Source organism: Pinus tabuliformis, chromosome Q (assembly GCF_031772625.1).
Source record: "Pinus tabuliformis cultivar Carrire ecotype Pingquan chromosome Q, CPIR1, whole genome shotgun sequence".
NCBI classification, from domain to species: domain Eukaryota; kingdom Viridiplantae; phylum Streptophyta; class Pinopsida; order Pinales; family Pinaceae; genus Pinus; species Pinus tabuliformis.
The window spans coordinates 1,371,139,665-1,371,146,631 of record NC_142296.1 but is presented as its reverse complement, the minus strand read 5'-3'; positions in this window follow the sequence as shown (position 1 = coordinate 1,371,146,631).

Below are 6,967 nucleotides of genomic sequence, written 5' to 3'. Positions count from 1 at the left end.
TCACGACATTTTGAACCAAGGAGGTTGAAAACAACCATATTGGCAAGCCAATGGTAAATCCCGAAAGGGACAATGTAGCCATATATGGAGCACCAATATTTCCAAAAGGAGGAAAAGGACTAGGATTCCCATCAAAAGGAATTCCTTGATCAGTGGACTCTGGGTTTGTTGCCATATGTCTCAACCTAAGACCAACTAAGGAGCAAGCGTGGAGGATATTATCCACGGTCAATTAATTTTATTTTAATCAAAGTAACATAACAAAACAAAAGAGGGATAATCTAGGCAAAAGGTTTACGAAGCAACTGTGAACTACATAATACCTCCCAGTGAACCGAGAAGTACGGGCAGGCAATCTCCCCGAATGTTGTGTTCGGTGTATCATAGTATACAAGGCAGTCGACTTGGTTATGTAAGGATGGATAGCAACCTAGTTTTGTCCTCCCATATATACCTGAAAGTACGTGGAGGCCTAATCCGTATTAGCGTTGTCTAATGCAAAACCACACAGTGAGAGCATTCCCATATACTTTACATATTGTAACACCGCCCTATATACCCGAAGGTACATGGACGAGCCATGATATACTCACGTACGTGGAATGAGGTATCACATTCGGGATGTATTGCAAACAAGTTAGTGACAGCTGCTATGTTTTACGACGTCGGAACACGTCTCTAGCCTAGACCTCTAAATGTTTTTCATTAAGTTACAATGCTCCATTAGGTTAATTCAGATAAATTTTAAGTTGATCTTCTTTAGAATTTGCCTTTCAAGGTTCACCCCATGATGTATGTTTGTAATTCCTAAAATGCAACTAATATGATGAGCATTCTTCTCATTCAATTGAACAATGAAAATCTTAGCTAATAGGGATAGAGAAATCAGATTTCTTTCAATGAAAGAGCAAAGAGCACAATCTAATGCAATTTCCCTAAACTATTCCTTTCAAGCATTCACAAACTACAATATGAACTATGCAAGTTTTTCTTTTCAATTTCCTTAATATTAAGATGAATAAAAGGAAACTAATTTCCATACAATCAATCAATCTTTTTGCATGAACGCAGACTTTACGACAGTTCCTTTTCGAAAGAATTGAAGACTTTTACGACACTTTCTTTTGAACAAAGATTAATCGACTATAATCTAACTTTGGCAATGAAATGATAATGATAAAGAAATCATTTAAGAAACATTAATCAATCAAGCCAAAGTAGGGCTGGAAAGAGGAAATACAAGTTGATTTCAAAGATACTACAATCATTGATCTTTCAATAAGCATAAACAGAAGGAAATTTGGAGAAAAAAACCCAATCCAAAGGTGAAATTTTGCCCTAAGGTGGATCAGCGCAGGTCAAAGAGGGCCTAAATACATTGCAGAGCACTGTCTCTCACTCAAGGGTGCTCTGCAGAGCATTGTCCCCTGACCAAGCCTACGCTGATTCCTGAGAGGCCACTCAAGAGTCATCTAACCTCAATTTTTTGACCAAAAAACACTTCAACAAGGCTGAAATAGAATCAATGAAAGGAAGTAAGATCTACTAGAGTGTCCTAGGATGTGAATAAGCTACTTGGAATGATGATCGTCCCCTAGTGGAGTCGCCAATTTGTTATGAAGAATTTGGTATCTACAGATAAACACTAATTCCCTAGATAAGTAGCCATATCTAGAACAACAGTTTAAAGCACTTTAACCTTTTTCTATAAACAATAGAGAAGACAAAGAGAATGAGAGGACATACTTGTACTTTTGCTTTCCTCTTGTCTCCTTTGTATTGGTCCTGCCACTCCTTCCTGTACTTAACACGCTTGAGAAGTACCTGTAACCATCAATAGAAGACAAAGAACCAATCAAAGCGAAAGATCTATTGATTACAAGTAAATGGAATCAGATACATTCACACATATAAGCATCATATATCAAGATAAGCATATGGAAAAAGGTGTAAATACTTTATTGAACAGAAGGAAGAATTACAACCATGAAGCCTGATTCGAAGTCACTCCTCCAGCTTGGGTTCCATCCACATCACATCATAAGCATGACATTCTGGTAGCTTAATGACACTTACAATAGTCTCAATTCTCAAACTAACATTATCTCCTTACAATTCATCAAAGTCCAGCCCCTTGATCACTTAGATGAGTGCTCAATTTATAGTAAGATGGAGGTGGTTTTGTCATTAATGAGGGTATTGAATGGCCTTCCATTCTTAGAATTAGTTCCATGGAGGAAGGGATGAGAGGATAGGAGGTATCCTAACTCATTCCTGATCCATTTTCGAGCTCATAGGAGATGATAAGTGTGGGAATCTTCTAGAAGGCTCCAGAAGATAAGAATATTGCCCAAACCCTATGTGGATTTCGCTCAAACTCGCCCAGCGCAAGTCAAAGTGGGCCTAAGTGCTCTGCAGAGCACCTTGGGATGGACTTAACTACTTTGCAGCACACCCTTGCATGGGCCTACCTATGCCGGTCCCTCTAGAGGTCATTTCAAGATGTCTTCAGGCCATGAAACTGTCTGGGAAGGAGGCATTCAAAAGGTTGACTTGTTTAGGGCATGTAGCAACTGAAATTAGGGTTTTATGAGCCCTAAAACACTGATCTGGATGATGGGAGTGATTTTCCCAAATGAATCTGTAACACAGCACAATATCACTATGGGTTTTGGCATGGTAAAGGATATTTTTATGCGAATTTGACGCAATTTCCTTCTTGGCCTTCAACTCGTTTTTTGGCATGGCGATGTTGGAAATCATGGTCTTTTCTATGTCTTGTTGTAATCATTTAATATACTCAGTGTTGTCTTATATCGTCTGATATGGCTCAGTTCTCTTTGCATAGTTGGGTTTTAGTCTCTCATTTTTGTAGCCTTAGTCTAATATGGATGGCAATGATGCTCATGATTGTAGTAATGGTATGGACATTTCCAATTTTGTCCTCTTGCACTATATGTAAACTCTTTTGGTTAATGAAATTCTACGCATTAGCTAAAAAAAAGTATGAAAATGTGAAAGTGGGTAAATTGCCTAGACAATAGTATAACTAAAGATCATTGAGTCAATGTCCATGTACAATGTTCTTTTGTTACAAAATAATGGAGCATCAATGAGAAAAATTAAGAAAAGATGCATTTTCAAGTTTTAAAGTTAAGGAAATCTCTATTAAAAGTATTAATGAATTTAAAGTGATCAAGAAAAAGGAAATGAAAAGAAAAATTTTACAATACATTTATATAGGAAAAATCAAATACATTGAGTTAGAACCACTATTACTAAGAATCAGCTATTAAAGAAGTTATAATGGTTATCATTTTTCTCCAAAGTCAAATGTTTGATTTTAATTTGGATTAGTTGTGACCATCAAGATTGTGTTGAATGTTTATTATCGGCTGGTTATTAACAATTTTCAAAAATTCACATATCTGATGTTGTAATTAATCTAATTCAATTTGGAAAAATATATTATAAGAGTTTAAATTCCAAATACATTTAACTGATTTACAAAATTATTTTTTTCAATTTCCTTAAAAATAATATTTAAAATTTTATTTAAATTTTTGAATTATCAATAGATAAAAACCCATCGTGTGACTGAAATTATCTAAAATAAAATTATTCGAAAGTGCAATAAATTCTAGTAAAGAAATTTAGTTAGTTTATAATGTATAGTAATATACCAAACATGTTTCTATCAATGAAAATATAACTACCACTTACCTTGCATTTTGATGTTGCTATCATTGGAAAGCATAACTACTATTAATGTTACATTTTGAATAATTGTTAGTAAATATATGTTGGAGAATAATTTTTAATTAACTATAACTACTACTCATTTTGCATTTTGAATAATTGTTGAATAATTGTTAGCAAATATATATTACTTTTTGCATATAGTTAAGAAACATATGTTTGAGAATATCTTTCTAAAATGAAACCTAGAAAGATTGTATGTTTGCTTTGTAAATTCGTTGTCATATAATATATGGGTTATCTTACTAAAAAGGAGTTTCAAGATTCTAATAGTATAATTTAGTCATATAAATTAAATGGTTGGTAAACTTTGATAAACATGAATTCATGATAAGCATCAAAACACATACTTCATGATACATCTTATATTAAAAAAAATAATAATAATAATAATAATAACTTTATTTATAAATAATTATTTACTTTGTAATAAAATTTTGTATTTCAAAATAAACAAACTCCAATGAGTTGGAGTTAAAAATATAACGTGAGATTTATTAAACAAGAGTATTTTAATATTAGTATGAAATGTGTATTGTGATGATAGTTGTAAAATGTTTCATTAAAATTAGTATGAAATGTGTATTGTGATGATAGTTGTAAAATGTTTCATTAAAAAAGTTATAGAGAATATTTGTGGTGATAATTATTAAAGTAAATAATCTTAAGACTTTGTAATGTGCGTAGTGTTCATTATGTCATAACAATGAATTTTCATAAACATTTTTTTAATGAAATCGGGTAGGCTTTTATCTTAACATCAAACTGGTTACAAGGCCATGTCCTTTTACATTTTCAATAGATATCTTTGCGTCTGATTTCACACACATCTAAAAATGGCCTTGATTTCAGCAACATTGCTACTTACTATATAACTGTATTGAAATTGTCTGAGAACATTCCCAAAGACTCCTAAGACTATAACATTTTTATAATACATAATTCAGAAAGACATTGAAACTATCCTCCATTTCTTGGCTCGATATCAAAATTCAATCTAGCTATAGCCTCTACTCATGGATGCATCAGTTGTTCTTGAGAAGGATCTTGCGTCAGTCCCACCTCCTTCCTTGCCTCCATGTCAGCATTGTTTCCTTCCACACCCTTGCAATTGATGGCTTCCAATCTACGTAGACAAATCTCCTTCCAATCCAATTTGTCCTGAAGTCTCTCGATTTTACTCTGAACCAAATCAATCTTTTGACCGAGGAGTTGCATATGAATCAGTTGTTTCGTTGCCACCAATTCCCCTTGTCTATTGAGAAAAGTGACAATGTGCTCCATTATTGTTGAGTTCTAGTCCAATTGATGAGTGACCTCCTCATTCTCCCTAGCCATCGAAGTCTGAGTTTCCCCCTTCATACTTTTACCAATGCCTCGATCAATTCTCTCAGCGACAAAGTTCCATTTCCATTCACAAACCTTAACATTTAATATTACAACCTTATTGATTTTATAAAGGCTTCCTCCATGATTTCCCATTCTCGTTACCCAATGTGGCCATTCATGTCCATTAAATTGTGTCGTGCAGTATTTATTGCACTGGATAGGCATTCGTTCCCCACGACAAATCCTTACCAATGTCATTAAATCGTTTTTGTTCAAGCGTGTTCACCACACCATGGAAAAACGAGAATTATAGTGCAACTCCCACTTACCTTTACGAGGATTGGCGCCATACCACCATCTTCCCCAAGCTTCTTGTACCAAAATAATCATCAGCTAGGTGTTTAAGGAGGTTTGGTCCCATTCATTAAAGTGGTGCCAACATTCTTCAATGGATTGCGTTAGTGGGATCCTCAGTCTAGGCTGAGGACTGACATGAAGCCAGTAGGCCTCCAACTCACTAATCTGACTACAAATTACATGAATTCCCTTTGCAGCACCATTTGGATATAATTTTGGATCTAATCTCAGGGTCAAGATTTGAATGTAGCATTATTTTGATGTTTTGTCAACATCCCTTGTTTCAGGACTACTCCTTTGTTTTCCACTTTATCTCAGGACTACTCCTTTGTTTTCCACTTTATCTGCCATGGGATTCAAATGCCTTTTGACATGATAGAAATCTATTGAATCAAATTTCCTTATTTTCATTTGTATCCTTTCTAAAATTGGAGGTTGTGCATTAGTGAAGTTTTCTTTGAGTTTGATCAGTTGTTGAATGATGATCAAGGAGTCCCCAAATACCATCAGATGCCATTTTTTTCTCGAAATAGCAAATTCTAGCCCTAGCCACAATGACAAAAATTATGCTTGGATTTTTCTAGCACTTCCCAATCCCCAAGCATATTGAATCTCTATTTTTTCATTGGGGTGATAGATAACCCCTACCGCTCTTGCCTCCCCCAATTTTAATAGAAAATCATTTTAATAGATTTTTTAATGAGTTTAATGATTACTATTAAATTATAGTGAATTTATTTGGAAAATAGTTATATCAATGAGGAAGATGGAAATGGATATCATCCATGTGACTATGCAGTAACAAGTGTTTTAAGTGAGTAGTTGAAGTTGTGCCTAACAAATGTAATACAACACCCACATGAAGGCCCCATAACATCAAAATAATTCTACAAATGGAATATGAGTATTTCATTGATGTTATGACTTGTGTCACTACAAATATAAGCTCTCATATGCATACAGCATATGGCCATGAGGTAGACATAAGAAAATTCAAGTTCTTTGTTACCCCTCCTTCCAGTAGGGGTATCTTTAGTATAAAAAATTGCACTATCACTTGGATTCTGATAAGGATGTTTGGTTGCATTCTTATTTTTGGACACTTTCATGTTTCCCAAGGTAGTCCACAATGTTCAAGGCAGTGCATGTATTCCAATGCATTAGTCATACCTCTCGATGCAATTTGGTTAGCTATTTTTCACGTATGGATCTCATCCACACGCCATTTGGTAGAATTAAGAATTCCCTCTTAATTGACCGCTTTTTTGCTAATTTTCATCATTGGTAGGGTTCAACTTGAATTTTTTAAAGTCATGGGTGTTGTGATGACATGGAGTGGTAATTTTATTATATGAATGAGTCACTTCAATCATGTGGAATTTACTTAAAATCTTTTGGATGATGTGGATGTACCTTGAAAACTAATGGGCATAACTTGGAAGGTTATCCCCTTTGTTTTGGATGTCAATATGGTTGTGGGGTATTTTATGAGTTTTTTTATGACTTGGAATGTCACTTCCAA